This window comes from Scardinius erythrophthalmus, assembly GCF_964197995.2.
Source record: "Scardinius erythrophthalmus genome assembly, chromosome: 1".
In the NCBI taxonomy this organism is placed as follows: Eukaryota; Metazoa; Chordata; class Actinopteri; order Cypriniformes; family Leuciscidae; genus Scardinius; species Scardinius erythrophthalmus.
Window position 1 is genome coordinate 71,204,588 of NC_138221.1, and position 18,185 is coordinate 71,222,772.

At 33.9% G+C, this 18,185-nt stretch overlaps 1 protein-coding gene across 1 annotated transcript in view; it reads left to right on the plus strand.

Moving 5' to 3' along the window:
- Positions 1–18,185, plus strand: part of LOC308690437 (sterile alpha motif domain-containing protein 9-like) — a gene marked incomplete at its 3' end in the record, with an annotated part of 69,032 nt that overhangs the window by 695 nt on the left and 50,152 nt on the right. The gene's annotated exons all lie outside the window — the stretch shown is intronic.

Below are 18,185 nucleotides of genomic sequence, written 5' to 3' on the forward strand. Positions count from 1 at the left end.
TGAAATGTTTCAAGTGTGGATCTTGCCCGTGCATGTCCAGATAATTAATCAAAAATAAACTGTGAATAAGAGTAATGAGGAAGGAATAGGAGAAGAGAACATTGAAAAAATAAACGATGCTGCTGGCCCTTTTGTGGATGTAGAAATCCCAAGAGACATTGACATGACTGAAGATGACAATCTGTTTAAAACACCGACACTGAAGAGAAAAACTAGAGGAAAGAGAGTTTGGAAAAAGCTAAGAAAGAACAGGTTCAATTAAAACAGACAGAAGAAAGGATGGTTAAAGAAACCATCGGAGCATAATGACTCTGTAACAGGGAGAGAGAGTGAATCCGTGAGCTCAGCTGACTCAGTCTCTCTAAGAAGATCGGTGAGGAGTGCTTATATACCCTTGAAAAAATTAAGACTTTTTTGCAGAACACAAAAGGGATGAAGGGAGTTCAAGTACAATAGTTTTTTCCTGATCGTGAATTGTTTATAGAATCAGCAAGAATGGCAATGAAAGAAATAGGGCTGGGGGGTCTCACAGAACAGTGTACAGGTTGTTCAAAATTGTTCAAAAGTTGAGATCCAATATGCTAAATGATGAAAAAGAAGTGTTTTCATTTTTCTTTTTTTCTTTGTTAACTTTCTGTTTTTGTTTTGCGCAGTTTCTTTTTTCATTCACTTATTTATGAGTAATTTAAGACTGAGCAGCCTGAACATAAACAGTGCAAGGGATTACAGAAAAAGAGCAATGCTTTTTGAATTAATAAGGCAAGAATTCTTCAAGAAACACACAGTGATGTGAAAAATGAAAGTGAATGGATGATGGAATCGGAGGTAGAAGTGATTATGAGCCATAAGACTAATAATAGTGGAGGTGTAGCAATTTTACTAAGGAAAAAAAGGGTATATAAGCAACTGTGCCAATGCTTCTAGAGACATTTCCCGATCGCTTGAAGATCTAGAGAGAGAAATTGTAGAAATACAAAACTTAATAGAATTTGCAAGAGACAGAGAATATATTAAAGTTCTCAAAAATAAAAAAAGTTTTGGATGATTTGTTGAGTTAAACGTACAGTATGGCATTTTTCGCCACTAGGGGTCACTAACCTATTTACAATAACAAAGGCGTAGATCGATGACGCAACATTTGCTAAGAATTATGGATCTTGTCGTCAACGTCAAGCCGACCGATCTAATAATGTTTATGGATGAGTAAATACATAGATGTTTTTATCATGACTGTGATATGAAGCAGTTCAGGATTGCTAAGAGACAGCTATCAGCTCCACACGCGACGCGAGTCCCGCAGATATAAAAGGAATATGGACATTTCATTCTACCAAACTACACGCAGAATTACTACTCACTAAGGGTGTCACGATTCTCCAAATCCTCGATTCGATTACATTTTCGATTCTAAAGTCACGGTTCGATTCGATTCTCGATTTAAAAAAAAATTTGAAAGCACAAGCTATGCCATTTTTAGACTTTTATGCAATATAATAATATCTGACCTTTGTTCGCAATGTACCACACACTGCATTGTCAAATTTAAAACGTTTATTAACAACATAATGTAACAATAACTTATATCTTCAGTCAATTGGAAACTTAAACAATATAACCTATTACCTATTATAGTCCCGGGGCTCCCTGGACTCCTCAGAGCAGTCACAGGCGAATAGCACGGCGTTTTAAATTGGGTTTCCACAGCGTTTGCAACGCAGTACGAGAGAACGTTCTCGTAAGGGAACGTACTTGGTTACTTGCGTAACCTCGGTTCCCTTTAGAGATAAGGGAACGAGTACTGAGTTGCCTTGCCGTGCTATTTCGCTCATATCTGGTACTTCGCTTCAGTCGATTTAAACCTAAAGTCCTTTGGCGAGTTTTCTCTGAATTTATACACTTCAGCCGCGTCCAAATTGTCGCGCTCGAGGTTAGCAGGGCGCCAAGCGCTCTCATTGAATCGCACGCCACTGCTAACTCGCCATAGGTTCGTGCAGTTGCCGCAGCACAGACAATCAGCTCGCTCAGACGAGCTATGATGCTCTCGCTGTGCAGCTGCAATGCGTTTTAAAATAAAGGCTTCAATATTCTCGAGAAAAGGAGTTTTACCTATTACAGGCAAGCCGAGGTGACGTGACATATGGGGCGTGGCACCATCGACGATTCCATTTTTTGATTCGATAATCGAGATTGAGCATTAATTTCGATCGATTTCGATTTAAAATTGAAATCGTGACACCCTTACTACTCACAGGTCAGTTTATTAGACAAATTAAACTTGTGAGGTAACGCAGCGCTGTTTCACCTGGTCTAACATTACACTAGCACACTAAACTGCATTTGAATGTGTTGAAATGTATGTGTTAGTCTGTCTGTATGAGACTAGCAGTAAACTAGATCAACATTAGAATAACATACAGATCATATTCTGACATTTTATCATTGTTGAACTATAAAACATTGATTAGTTTTCATCTACAATAAACGAGTAGGCAGGTAATTGCATTTTCTTGATATTATACAACACCCCCTTCATGCAATTATCCTGACTCTTTATCCTTCATTCTCATAATTGTAGCACAAACTTTGTTCACTTCATCAAACTTTACCAATAACATAGACATTTGTCCATCATTCTTAAATAGATTGGTTTGTTACAGTTCATGCAATATTTCACCCAGTTTTGTTTTCTGGTTCCCATAACAGAAATAATCAATTATATTTCTTTTGTAATCGTATTAAAATTATTTATTTATCAAGGGGCAAAACTTTGTGCTCTGCTTGTTTATCACGTATTAGGCCAATTTGGATCTCAAAAAGAATCCATTACTTAAAGCACCCGGTCTTCCCCAGAGGTCGCGGCTCCACCCCAAGCCCAGCTAGCGGTTGCGCTTCCAGGTGAAACGTGGAAACGTGAGCCGCTTACATCTCATAGGGTCTTTAGGGCACATAGTTAGTATCTGGGGTATGATGGGTTTTTCTGCCCCAACTACAAAATTTAACATCCCCCTTGGTTTGAACCAGTCTTGAAATTTATTCAATATTCAAACAGTGCACAAGGTTTCTTTTTTATTATTGCTGGTAAACGTCCAGTTCCAAACCTCTGGGTCAAATATTTTCAAGCAACTCATTTTCTCATTCAAATATCTTACACTAAATCCAGTAATCATTTCTTAAGCATTAACAGATTCTCAGATATCATAATTGTACCATCAAATATAACAAAACCCTTTTGTAGTAATTGTTGCATAAACATATCACATCCTACAATTATTTATCTGGATAAGTATGGTTACATTTTATTTACTATAATCAGAACAATACAGTAATTTAACCTTTGTATCCAGAGTAATCCTAATGTTTCCCTTCATTTCTGAGAACACTATGTTCAAACATAAATTATATAAGTCAATAAATCAATTTGTTACTTGTTATACATAAGGTTCCCATTGTAAAGTTTGTAAACAATCTCTCAAGTTAATAATGCCCATCTTTAAATATTTTATATGTTAAATTACTTTTACAAGTTCATCTTTTAACATGCCCTACGGTCACAAGAGTTTCTTCTTCAATTAGCATAGCATATATTTTAATTTACTTAATATATTATATACATTCAAAGTCCACTGAAGCCAATTAATTCTTTAATTCATAAACATTTAAAAATATTTCAAAAAGCAAAAACAACAACATCATTTTCAGTAATTTCTTACTATAAATTATCTTTACATCCCCATTATAAGGTTCACACTTTGTTACATCAGTATTTGGTGGCATCACATACATTTTAAATCCTCAAAAATTAACTCAATAATTAAATCGTCTTATCAGGAGTTCTCACCCTAAACATCTCCTTATAGTTAAATCTAAGGTATAATCTTTTCTAACCCCAGATTTGTTTGTTACTATAATACCTTTACACATAATACAATTAAAATATTCTTTATTCATTTACAATAATATATTTCGTTTTCTTAAATCAACATGTATTTATCAGTCAGTAAAAACCATAACTACTTGGCATTATAGATGACATAAAATTATTACATTTTATCATACAGTACATTTGTGTTTACATTATCAAACACCCACTTCACAATAGTCCTTTTAGTTCTACGGTTTTTCATTTTATTTATCTTTTATAAATCATTAAAGTAATAAAGTAATAATATTTACCAGGATTTCCCAAAAGGTTTAACTGACCCCAGCTGAGGTCTCAGTGCTGGTGGATGCAGAGCGGCCGTTTCTTGCTATTACAGTCTATCTTGTTGTACAGTCTATTTTGTGACTGAATAAGAGGCATATACAAACTATATAGGACTTCTTCTGCTATTTCCACCCCTTTCTTTGGAAGGGTTCCAGATTCAGTCTAGGCCATTTGGTGCTCTTGCATGGATCATAATGAGAGCTTGTTCGTCCTCATCTGCTCTCTTGCTGTTCTCAAACCCCTGCATGATAAGCCTGCATCCAGGAGTGTCAATCAGCATTACAATATGTCTACTAGCGCCTATTATTTATAATAAGCTAATTTTCAATTATCCATTTCTTTTTGTTTGTTTTGAAAACATACTAAATTAACTTTAAGTTAATTTCTCCACTCTTCTACAAGTTGATTGACCATCCTTGTTCAGTGTCTCTCCCAATTTTTCCCAGACTTCTTTCTGCATATTAGAATACTTTAATATAACAGATACTGTATTATTTTCCATAATCCTAATCTATTTTATGTGACTCTCATTTAATATTATCGGCCTACATGCTCCATATGCTATCATCATGTATTTGTGATTTAATATCACTCTTTGTTTCTGCTGCCAAGTACATGCACACATTTTTTTTTTCTCTAAAAAGAAATACTGTCTATTTTAATTTTTAATTTTATCATCATATTTAGGATGATGTTTAAAAATAACCCATGATTTATATATTTTTTTTATTTCTCACTCTTACTACAAGTAGGAGGTATTAGCCTCCTATCCATGTATTATTTTATCTTATATTACCATTATCTCTTGGTTATTTTTCCTTCTAGCCAATGCTAGAATATTCTTCACATTATTTAATAGTTTTCAAAATATTAGTTTCATTATCACCAAATAAGTCTCCATAACTGTATTAAGACTTTTAGGATTTGCTTCTATGCCATTTCCTAAATTACATTCTTACACAAACAATTCATATTTAATTTGTCCATGAATGTTCTTCTTAAACTTTGCTAAGACTGACTATACTGTTGCAGTGTTTACAGATGTCTTTCCATTTTCCCCAAATATTCCAGTTCTAACCAAATGTCTACTTTTCTCTCTTATCGTCAAAATCTTAATTTCCTGTAATGTTCCTTTAGGGTAGATTCACCTTACAGTGAATAATCTTTGTTTACCTTCCTATTAAATATTTCTATCAGGACATTCACTTTAAAACATCTTGTTCTTTCCATTTGTAATACTAATATCATTGGTTTTTTTTTTTTTCTCCAATTTTTTACCCTAATTTACTTCACCTATATTCCTAGTGCTTTATACGGTGGATTCATCAGGCAAGATTATGCAGATATGAGAATCCCATCATTTCAGTAGCTCCATAGTGCACTATTCAAATGTTCTTCCTTTATGTACAATTAAATATGTTTTTCCACTTTCTATATGTTATGCTTGTAGATTTTCCACATTAGCTTTATAGCACAACTTCCTGCTTTCTTTTACTCCCAAAAAGCTTTAGTTCACTTAAATCGCCTGTACAGTTAGGCTACAGTAAAATCAACAAAATGCCAAATTGCTGCTACATTCATAATAATTAAAACAATCAATAATTATCATTTACCCACAGCAATTGATTTATATTAGCAGGATTTTTCTATATTTCAGCATTATTCTTCCTCTTTTTGGACTATTTACTTTAATTGTTTTTGATAAGTAAATTCCAAAGTATCACTCTACCCACATTAAAAACTTTTGATATTTTACTGTTTTGTTAATCTTGTGCCAGCTCTTTCTCTTGGCACAGGCAATCGAGGTGCTTTGCTGGTGGTCTTGTTCTCTATTTCCTTGAAGACCAGCCTGTGGTGCTGAGTGAACCTCTGCTAGCAGGCTCTCCCCCTTCCAGAAGTTCACTGGCACACAGGATCAGCTCTGCCTTTCAATCATGTCATTGGGACTTTTTTTTTATTTATTTTTTTTATATTATGCATTTAATCACATTCCCCCTTTTTGGGAGATTTTTTATTGTGATACATTCTTACACTATATTGTAAATAGCTTGTAGCAATTGTTTCCATTAACCATTTCTCACTTTGGTTGGAATATTTTGTCTTCTTCAAAGCAAGATTTTAGGCTCTCTAGTGTTCTCCCAAGTCTCCTGGGACAAAACCAGCAGCCACTTGCTTTCTACGTCATTTGTATTTATTTCAATACATTTTGACTATATTTACGACGCTAGAAATACCCAGCTGTTTCCAAGTCTGATTTCTTTGTACACCTTTGTTCCGTAATTTTGCCTTAAATGGTTAAATCACCAAAGGTCCATGCCCCAAATTCTATGCCTATTGCCTACCATATACCAGCAAATTACTTTGGTCAATGTCTTTCAAACATTCATCGCATTTAGTCCACTGCAACCCTGTTACATAAACAGTCCTATGCATCCATGTGCTCGCCGATAGTCTCTGGGTCATTCATTATTACTTTGAGGATAACTCATCCTACATTCCTGGCAGACAACAACACACTAGGTTCTTTCATTGTTTGTTGACGATCTTCTTTTTCAATTCATCATTAAATTAACCTCAATCCTGTTAATACCTCCCTAGTTATCTCTTACTTAAGAAGCTTTTCTTTATCTTAATCATACTTTTATTGTTAAATTTCATTTGTCACCTTGTTTTTTTTTATAGCAAGGATCAAATTCCTTTCAAATCAGAGGAAATGTTCTAATAACTCCAAGTTTCTTAGTCAACTATCCTCACTGTTATTATTATTTTTACATCTGTAAATGGCTAATCTTAATCTATGTAAGCTTATTCAGACATTTCTTACAGTCACTTTGCATGCAGTACTTGTTGATTTTCAGTTTGTTAAATAGCTGTAAAATGAAAAATATTAATTTCATTTATCACATTTTGCCTGCAACTTTTATTAGTAGGCTATTAACAGTTGTCCTTGCATTTTGATCACTCTGCTGCATATCTTAATACTTTATATTAAAACTAATTTCATTTAATCAATATTCAAACCTTGTCTTTGTTCTAAATATCCTAAAACTATTTGCTCCGTCTAAAGCAGTCACTATCTCTTTCACCGTAGTAATAATTAGACGTTTACTTTTGTTATGTACATTATTATTTTAACATTATTATTATTATTATTATTATTATTATTATTATTATTATTTTGTATTTTTTTTTTTTTCCCGATGATCCATACACTTTGTCTCTCTCTATGTTTCTTCCGGCTTCTCCCGTTATAGGGGTCACACACAGTGGATCATCCACATATCTGTGTGGCATTGGGGTTAACAACAAATTCCTTTCCTTAAGCGACCCAGCATTGGGAGTGCACTCCTGCAACGCCAGTCGCTTGGACTTCTTAAAAATCCATGAACTACTACAATATGTAACCCACTTAATTATTTTAATATCTTATTTCTTGTTCACTATATTTAACATCCATATTTGACTTTTAAATAACTCCATTATAATTATTGCATATCTTTAACATATACAATAGTATTATATCTTTAACATATACAATAGTAATTAAAATGTCTGTCCCCATTTAGGAACATGTATCTTGTTATCAGTCAAAACTTCAAAGATTAAATTCTCACTAAGGTGTTAAATTTGGTCCAATATCTGTTATATATTATACATTCTGTTTCTGTTTCTCTATGTTTCTTTAAGTCAAGCTAGCTTATCAGCTGTATTAATATCATATCACTGTGTTTTCTTTAAAATTGTCTGAACCTTTTAGTCCAACCAGACAAAGGTTTAGTCTATACAAGAGGTTAAGTCCCCCCACCATTTTTAAAGCTTTAGAGCTAAATCAGTTAGTTTACCTGGCAGTCTATTTTCCCATTTTTCAAAACAGTTTAAATCAAACCCTGTTTCTCTATGTATTGCTGGGTTTGTCTGGCAAAAATGCTGTTGAGCGACCTTGAGCTACTCTCGTGAGCTCTGCGTGCTAGGCTGTACCAGGGGAAAAATTTACTTCCCCAAACATGCTTCTCTTTCGGACTTCAAACTGAAATCTTCAGTCTTAAGTGCGCATAGTTTTACAAACAATTGTACTTTTTTAAGAAACCTCTTTTCCTTTTTATGACTTTTTATCTGGCTATTAATAGTTGTTACAACATAAGATATAAATCGTCCTTTTATTATAATGTTTTGCTTTTATTTTTATTTTTTATTTTTCTTCCTCACTGCAGTGTTTCCACATTTGAGGCTCTCTAACTGTAGTTGTTTGTCAAATGAAGCATATCTTTTGACCTTGGTCAAAAATTCCAACTTGGAATATCTTTTGCACAGAACTGCTAAACTTTTTCTCAGAAGCAAGGTATGTTTTTATTTTTATTTTATTTTATTAATTGATATCATATTGTATCAATATCAATATTCAAATGTCCTAATGTTTTTGTCTCATTAGTCTAGTTATAATTGCACTAGATACTTAGGGTAAAGTTACTGACAATACAACAGCAGTGAAGCAACACTTTGGTGACTTAAATCTCTTCTTAAAACTCTTCTTATTGTAGGATTTGCTTGATTTTCCATTTTAGTTGTTTGTATTTGTATTTAAAATGTGTAGTTTTCCCTCTTGTGTTTGCCTGTAAAGCGCTTTGAGAAAGCAACTTTTAAAGGTGCTATATAAAATAAATGTATTATTATTAATAATTAGGTAAAGCTGGTTTTATATTAACCATTCAGCACAAACTACAACACATTTGTTTTTTTTTCCCCTAGAGCTCGACGTCTTTCACATGGCTGCTTTAATTGCACTAACATTTCAGCTTATTCCTATTTAGTTTAATCAATTTTTTGTTTTTCTAATATGTAATTATGCTTCATCATTTGCTAGCAATAACGTTTTAATGTAACCCATTATGCGTATAAACCACTTCAAATTCCAAAATCTAAAACTCTTAAACTCAAACTCGTTAAACATTAATAATCTTTTGTATATATACTTATTAAATCCTCAAACTTGACTTCCTAGGCAATTTTAACACAAGTTCTACAGCTTTTAAACAGTTTTTGATTTGAGTCCTCAGTCAAATTGTTAACTCTAAATTTCACTGTCCAGGGTGTTTCCTTAGCTATCTTGAGCGGCTGGAATGGTAGGCATTTCTACTCCTTTAAAACCTTCTGCCATTAGTATAATAATATTAAAAAAAATATATATATATATATATATAGCCTATATATACATAAAAACAGCTTTGACTTCTTTCACAACTTCTTCAATTGGTATAGACCTCTCTTATCTAAACGTATTTATTAGATTAATTTTCCATCTATTATTCTTAGTTTCTCAGATGTTAATAAAACATCTATCAGTCTTTTTCCTCCGGTCCAAAACATTGTATCTTGTCGCTAACTTAAACATTCCATTTAATAAAACTCTTTGAATTTACTATTTTTAACAGCTCTCCTAATCTAAGAAGTTTACAATATAAGTTTTTGTATACATTTTTGTATAAAAATCCATACTTCATGTATAGTTATAATTAACTTTTTACTAATTATAGCTCATCCTTCTTGCTTATCTGTTGGTCCGACTGTTTGTACAGTATTTTATTTTATTTTTGTCTAAACTGTAATATTTATTCTAATTTCTTTTATAATATTTTCTTATATGTAAAGCACTTTGAATTACCATTATGTATGAAATGTGCTATATAAATAAGCTTGCTTTGCCTTGCCTTATCTTGTTATTTTAATAAATTAACAATGTTTTGCTGCTAGCCCTTAATTACATATTTTTAAATAAATTATATTTTCTTACCTTATAGTACCAAAGTTTTCTTGTAGAAAACCCGTTATAGTTCAGTCTCAGTCACATCTCCATTTTTTAACATTCATCAGCGTACCAAGCCCTGTTCTAAGTTACTGAAGTATTTATCATTTTCTCTGCTGTAGTCATTATTTAAAATTTTGTTCAAGACTAAAATAGCCTATAAAATATGAAAAATTCTATTTATGTTTGTTTGTTTGTCCACTTATGTAATTTACATATTTATTCCTCACTTCTTATTATTTATAATTATTATTTAGTTATTACTATCTTTTAATTATTTGACCTAGGAATATCTCTCTCAGTAATTGGTCATTATATTTGTCTTTATATCTAAGACAGATACACATTTGTCTTGTAGCGAAATCTCGGCTCACCTATATGCATTTTCTAATCCTTTAACCTCCTGTCAGCATAGGCACATATGGTTATGTATTTTTTAACTCCTACCTGTTTATTTATGTTTGCAGTACAACTTGACATAATTTATAAGCCTGCTGTAAAATGAATTTTTACATTCTTCATTGAATTTTGGGTTAAAAGTCAAACTTATAGTCAAAGTCCCAGTGTTTTTGTCCGTCTCTTCTTCTGGACTCTGAAACTTCTCTTTACCAATATTAACCCTCTCTTGTCTTTTGAAGTTCTTACTGACTTCTTACGGTACCTAAATCTCACTTCAGAAACTAATTTTAGTTTTTAAAGACACTAGTACTTGTTCTAAAATTTCAGTCACTTTTCTACTTAAACCCTCAGTAAATGGGTTCCCATTAGACTGGCTGTCTTTATATCTGTGTAAGTAAAATTTCTATAGGCACAATTTTTTTTTTTTTATTATAATTTTTCTTGTTTTCCTCTTAAAAGCATCCTACTTCATTTCTTTCTATCAGGATATTTGTATTTAGTCCTCTGTATTTACTACATTGACCTCTGACTAATCATTCAATATTAAAAGTATAGTAGCTACATTTAACATAATATTTTCACTTTCTGTGTTGTGTATCAGAGGTATTGGAGTTCTCTGAACCCTCTAACTCACCCTGACTCTGTTGTAAAACTCTCATACGGAGGCGTGGATAGCCGAGAGAGTCCTTACGTGACATCTTTTCCCGTTTCTAAAGTTGTTACTCTTTGCATTGTTTCTTAACAAGTTTATTGTTAATAGTTTATCTCCCATTGTCTTCATTGTCTGTTATTTGCAATTATATTCCTTCAATTACCATTTTCACTCCATCCTAAACCATTATTTAACTTTATATTAAAATAAAGTTTACCTGACTTATTTTGTTGTCAGTGCCTCCCTTAAGTTTTCATAATTATCGTTTTACAGGTCTTTCAGCCTTAAGCGTTCTGAAGTATGAGCTCTTCTCTGTAATACAGTGTGGGAGACGATCTGGCACGCACCACTGTTGGCTTTTCGAGTCTGAGCTATGCTCACTGACTCTGTCTCTTTAACCGGTACACCTATTTTACAATAAAATCATCCTGGCTGTTCCAGGACCTGTAATTATACTTTCATTACACTTTTTATTTTTATTTTAATATGCCAGATAACATCCCATTTTTCTCAGCACATATTGTTACTGATTATAAGTCCTACTTTTATCCTGCATATTTCCACTTCATAAAACTGTCTTCTGACAATGTTCAATTGTCAATGTTCAGGCTATATCAATTTGATATAGCCTGTCTATCCAGGTCTGGTGGTTTAAATTCTTTTTAGCACTCTATCATTCGCAATATTTAGAAAAACATTTCTTAGCTGTTTATTAACAGTCATTCATTATTAACCATTATTCCTTGTCTAGAAGGTTCTGTAATGTTATTACATGTAGGCCTACACATTTTTCCACTTCATGTTAGACCTACTGTACCTCAGTCTTTAAGTTTTAACCATTTCGGTCTATCTCCATAGCGGAGCCTTGTTCCATTTCTAACCGTTGTGTCTGCCTGGAAGGCTAGTTTTCATGGTAATACATGAGAATCTCCTCATGTTAGATATCTATATTGCTGGATTTTACTGCTTGCCCTGTCATAAGTGAAGCGTCCTCCACTAACAGGTCTTATCTTTTAGCCAGTCTCTGCCTCTAACTGTCTGAGGCTAGCCGTTTGAGACTTTCTGTCTCTCCTTTTTCACGGCTTTCTCAATCTTTACGGCTCTCTCGCTCAAAGTTATTTGTTCTACGCGCGTTCAACCCTGTCTGGGTTTTACCTTTAAATAATCTTTTCTAGATTATTAGGGTAAACGTACCTATTAAGCTCACCAAAATCTACATTGAGACATTTTTAGTGCACAATATATTGGTTTTAGTACAATAAGTTATTTTAAAATAAAATATTAATCTCTCACACTATAATATTTCATTTTATTTTAAATGACAAAAGTATTTCAATTAAGATGTACATCATTAAATATAAAAAGTCTGGCTGTGCTTAATGGGTACGTTTTGTACCCTTTAAGCACACCCCTGTTCCCAATAAGCTCACAGCAAGTTTTATTAAAAATTCTTGTTTATTTTAAACAACCTTTTTAAGGAATAATTGAAAAAAAGTTTTATTTGAAGGTAAAGAGTCAATCACAAAAAAACAGAACACTAAAATCAAGCAACAAGGCATTCAATTTGATCAGGTAGCCTATCCTATTCATAGTGACGTGTCATTCAAACTCATTGCAACATCTAGACTAGTCCACGTTCAGCTATGTAACCCATATTGAAAAATCAAATAACAAAACAAACCAATGTGCTCCTTAAAGGGATACTCCACTTTTTTTGTAAATAGGCTCATTTTACAACTCCCCCAGAGTTAAACAGTTGAGTTTTACCGTTTTCGAATCCATTCAGCCGATCTCCGGGTCTGGCGGTACCACTTTTAGCATAGCTTAGCATAGATCATTGAATCGGACAAGACCATTAGCATCTCTCTCAAAAAAAAGACCAAAGAGTTTCGATAATTTTCCTATTTAAAACTTGACTCTTCTGTAGTATCATGTAATAAGACCGACGGAAAATGTAAAGTTGCAATTTTCTAGGCTGATATGGCTAGGAACTATACTCTCAAAATCGCACCTTTTCATTTTTCGTCGGGCTTAGTACATGATGTAACTACAGAAGAGTCAAGTTTTAAATAGGAAAAATATCTAAACTCTTTGGATTTTTTTTTTTTGAGAGAGATGCTAATGGTCTTGTCCGATTCAATGATCTATGCTAAGCTATGCTAAAAGTGGTACCGCCAAACCCGGAGATCGGCTGAATGGATTCGAAAACGGTAAAACTCAACTGTTTAACTCTGGGGGAGTTGTAAAATGAGCCTATTTCCAAAAAAAGTGGAGTATCCCTTTAACTCTCTGGGTCAGAGCTTTCCTGTCTACTCCAAACTTCTTGGACAGATACGACAGGTTTCTGATGGCTCCTTCTTTGTATGACATGCCTCTTTCATCTTTGGGCATACACTATAGTTTCGTCTAGCTTTTGTCATCTTAAGACTGTGAAAATAAGTTTATTAATCATTTTTTTGAAGATTAACATAGTGACAACCATCAGTTAATATTTAAATTCTGATTATTAAGTATTTACATAGACGTTTAATGTGGGTGAGCTTAAAGGGAGCACACACTGTGCTTAATTGGAGCAAAAACAATTTTTAATTAATAAATATTAAATTAAATTTAAAGGAAAATATTTAGCTAAATTAATAATCTAGGTAATGTATTAAGTTTATACCAATTTTAATATGAACAACTATTATTGACAATATCTATGAAATTATGCTTTTTCTAATTGATGTCACACTGAAGCTGTGTGATTGTCATAGTAGTGCACCCTTTAAGCTCACCTAACAATAATATGAATTCTTTAAAAATTACAGCAGTTTAAAACCACAGACTATCAATAAAATGTAAAATTATAATATTATGGATTTAAAAGTACAAGCCATTAATTCCTGTGAAGTAATATATTAATGTAGCACACAATCTTATACAGCTAGTAAGCTAGCTATGTTTGTAGCATCTGGGCTATGTTGCTAAAACTACCTTTTAGATCTAACTGTAATTATTTCCCACATCCAGGTTCCAGGTTATAATATGCAAAAGTCTAAACATTAATCTCTTAATTTTGCAATTAGATGATGTACTTCTTCAAAATAAAGGCTTAAACATATAAAAAATGCACATTTGAGGGGCTCCTCTTCTGGTGAAAGTTTTCAGACAGCTTTGAAAATAGCCGCCAGACAGTGTGAACACATGGACACACATATCTCAGTGTGCAATGGTCTGATTGGTTTAAAATTACAGGAGGTATATAGTAACAAACACATCAATTGGTTAATACATCAAATAGGATAATGCATTGCTGTTTCTTTTTATAATCTGAGCTCCATGATGGTAGTGTGCTTAATGGGTACTTGAGCTTAATAGGTACGTTTACCCTACTTTCTGGCTAAATTTCTCTTAGTCGACTTTAATTTTATTTCTTATGTGCACATTATTATTATGCATCATAGCATAAATGTTTCCACTCTCTCGGAATTTTATTTTTATATTAATCTTTGCCCGTTCTGGGATGCATTGTAGCATTAATATTTCCACTCTCTCGGAATTTTATTTTTATATTAATCTTTGCCCTCTCTAAGTTGTATTTTTAAATACTATCTTTTCCAGAAGTTTCTCTTAGACGTCTTTTATTTTAACCCCTTTTGGGTTGTTCCTTTAAATAATCTTTTCTAGATTATTAACATTTTTGGGGTCTTACAGGTTGCCTCTTAGGTGGTAATATACTAGCTTTCAAAGTTCGTACTTATATACTCAAGCGTACGAGTGCAGAAGCGAATGGGCAAGCATTGCTCGATCGACCGTGGCCAGGGGTCGATGGATCAATGCCCCTAAAACGTTGGGCGCCATGTTTTACGGTGTGTACTTTACTCTTAACACCTTTTACCTATTTATTTATTATTCTCAGGTAAGGTAAAGAAAGTCAAATCTGACCTAAACCGTAAGCATTCAAAAGGTACTTACAATTTGGTCAGAAGACTCCCCTGTGGTATGTTCGCATTAAAAGTCTTCCAGCATCATAAATCTAAGTCTCGGTAGGCAGATTTTGTAATCAATTAAATTTATTTTAATTGGTTACTTTTCTTTTATAATAAACAAAAATATAAAGGCGAATAAAACTTCATCGTTTAAGTATAAAATACAATAATCACATCTTGAATCAAAGGTGTAGTAAGCTCTGGGCTTCTTCTCTTCTGCTTGGGGTTTCTTGTCCTCAGCTCTGGGCTTCTAGGCGTCGGGGGCACACTGGCGTATCAGTATCCCCAGGGCAAATCAGTTCTTCAGTCTTTTATACTTCTGTTGTTTACAACAGGCGTTGGGTTGTCACTCCTCCAAAGTTTCCCAGATCCTTCTCCAGGCAGGTGCAAGCGGTCCACCTCTTCATGTCCTTGAACTACAGTAAACTCAGCTAAGATGGCTGAGTTCATTTAAAGTTCTAGGAGTCCTCTAGCGCACACACATAATCGCACTTTTCTGCTCCTCTTAACATGGGTTGGCACAGTCACATATACATACATAACCAATTACTGTACATCTATGCCAAAACAATATAAGCCATCTTTTACAAACAAAATAAATAACAACATTGAATGCAATGCATTATATCCAATACATTGGCTAAATGGGTGTAACAAATAGGCATCTACAATAAACGAGTAGGCAGGTAATTGCATTTTCTTGATATTATACAACAATACATAGATGTTTTTATCATGACTGTGATATGAAGCAGTTCAGGATTGCTAAGAGACAGCTATCAGCTCCACACGCGACGCGAGTCCCGCAGATATAAAAGGAATATGGACATTTCATTCTACCGAACTACACGCAGAATTACTACTCACTAAGGGTGTCACGATTCTCCAAATCCTCGATTCGATTACATTTTCGATTCTAAAGTCACGGTTCGATTCGATTCTCGATTTTAAAAAAAAAATTGAAAGCACAAGCTATGCCATTTTTAGACTTTTATGCAATATAATAATATCTGACCTTTGTTCGCAATGTACTACACACTACATTGTCAAATTTAAAACGTTTATTAACAACATAATGTAACAATAACTTATATCTTCAGTCAATTGGAAACTTAAACAATATAACCTATTACCTACTATAGTCCCGGGGCTCCCTGGACTCCTCAGAGCAGTCACAGGCGAATAGCACGGCGTTTTAAATTGGGTTCCCACAGCGTTTGCAACGCAGTACGAGAGAACGTTCTCGTAAGGGAACGTACTTGGTTACTTGCGTAACCTCGGTTCCCTTTAGAGATAAGGGAACGAGTACTGAGTTGCCTTGCCGTGCTATTTCGCTCATATCTGGAACTTCGCTTCAGTCGATTTAAACCTAAAGTCCTTTGGCGAGTTTTCTCTGAATTTATACACTTCAGCCACGTCCAAATTGTCGCGCTCGAGGTTAGCAGGGCGCCAAGCGCTCTCATTGAATCGCACGCCACTGCTAACTCGCCATAGGTTCGTGCAGTTGCCGCAGCACAGACAATCAGCTCGCTCAGACGAGCTATGATGCTCTCGCTGTGCAGCTGCAATGCGTTTTAAAATAAAGGCTTCAATATTCTCGAGAAAAGGAGTTTTACCTATTACAGGCAAGCCGAGGTGACGTGACATATGGGGCGTGGCACCATCGACGATTCCATTTTTTGATTCGATAATCGAGATTGAGCATTAATTTCGATCACAGGTCAGTTTATTAGACAAATTAAACGTGTGAGGTAACGCAGCGCTGTTTCACCTGGTCTAACATTACACTAGCACACTAAACTGCATTTGAATGTGTTGAAATGTATGTGTTAGTCTGTCTGTATGAGACTAGCAGTAAGCTAGATCAACATTAGAATAACATACAGATCATATTCTGACTTTTTATCATTGTTGAACTATAAAACATTGATTAGTTTTATGTAAATGTGCTCACCTGTTTAATAAAGTACATGTAGGAGTGGCCGAAGTCTCGGACGTGGAGCTCTCGTTTGTATACTGTCTATGGGAGCTCTCGGCATCTCGAAAACACCGCGCTGATATTGATTCTCGTTTTAGTTCTCCTTTTTTATCCAAAGTCTGCTTGCCATGGTCCATAATGTTTGAACGAAACAACAACAGCGTGCAAATAGACATTGCGAACTACAAAGTCGTCCGCGTCAGTCGCTTTGGTTACTATCAGACGGCTCTGGTTCATAGCTCTGGTTGCCATGGCAGCACGAGCGGAAACCAGGGACAACGCAGATATGACGGCATTGGCGGCGACAAAACGGAAATAAAGAAACGGGATGTTTCTCAAATTAAATTACAAATTTCTCCTGGTTTGAAAGTTGTTGGAAACAGTCGGGATAATGTAAGTACACAACTAAAAAAAATATATATAACATAGATATAGTGATTTTTGCAATTTTTAAAACAAAAAAGTTACATATTGTGCCTTTAAAGCACAGGGAGCTCTGGTTTCCCTTTAAATCCCTCTGGGCAGTACTCGGAGAAGTGCTTAACAGGGCTGCCAACTTTTAAGCTTGGTTAAGTTTAGCTTTTAAGTTTAGCTTGGAGTGAGATTTTATTTTTTATTTTATTTTGGGGGGGAGGGGATGTAAAAACAAATATTGCATCACCATAAGTGTAATTGTGATTGTTAAAACATTTGGTAACTAAATAGAATTTTATGAAGTTTAGTGACAACATGTTACAATGACTGGTAGGGTACAGTTTTTATTATTGCTTGACAAAAATTTCAAGATTTCGATTCCATTCTTGTGATTTGACTCCGATTTTGATTCACTATTGACTCATTTGGATACATGTTTATTTTAAATTTTATTTCAAAACATAATCTCACCTAATGCTGTAAACAGAGGGCCCAATCTGCTGGTATTATCAAAGATAAAAAATAACAAATTAAATTAAATATAATGTTATAATTTGTTATAATAACAATTATTTAATGACCTAAGTAAAAATATAATAAATATGTAATATAGTGCTCATTAAAATCTCCTCTCTAGCTATTTTTTCTATTCAATTAACATGCTATGGTCATTAAATGGCTTTCCTGTCACGTTATGCGACATAATTGTTCTCCTGCTGTTATATTGACCTCTTTCCGTGGTTGAAAAACACTAATTGGTCGATATT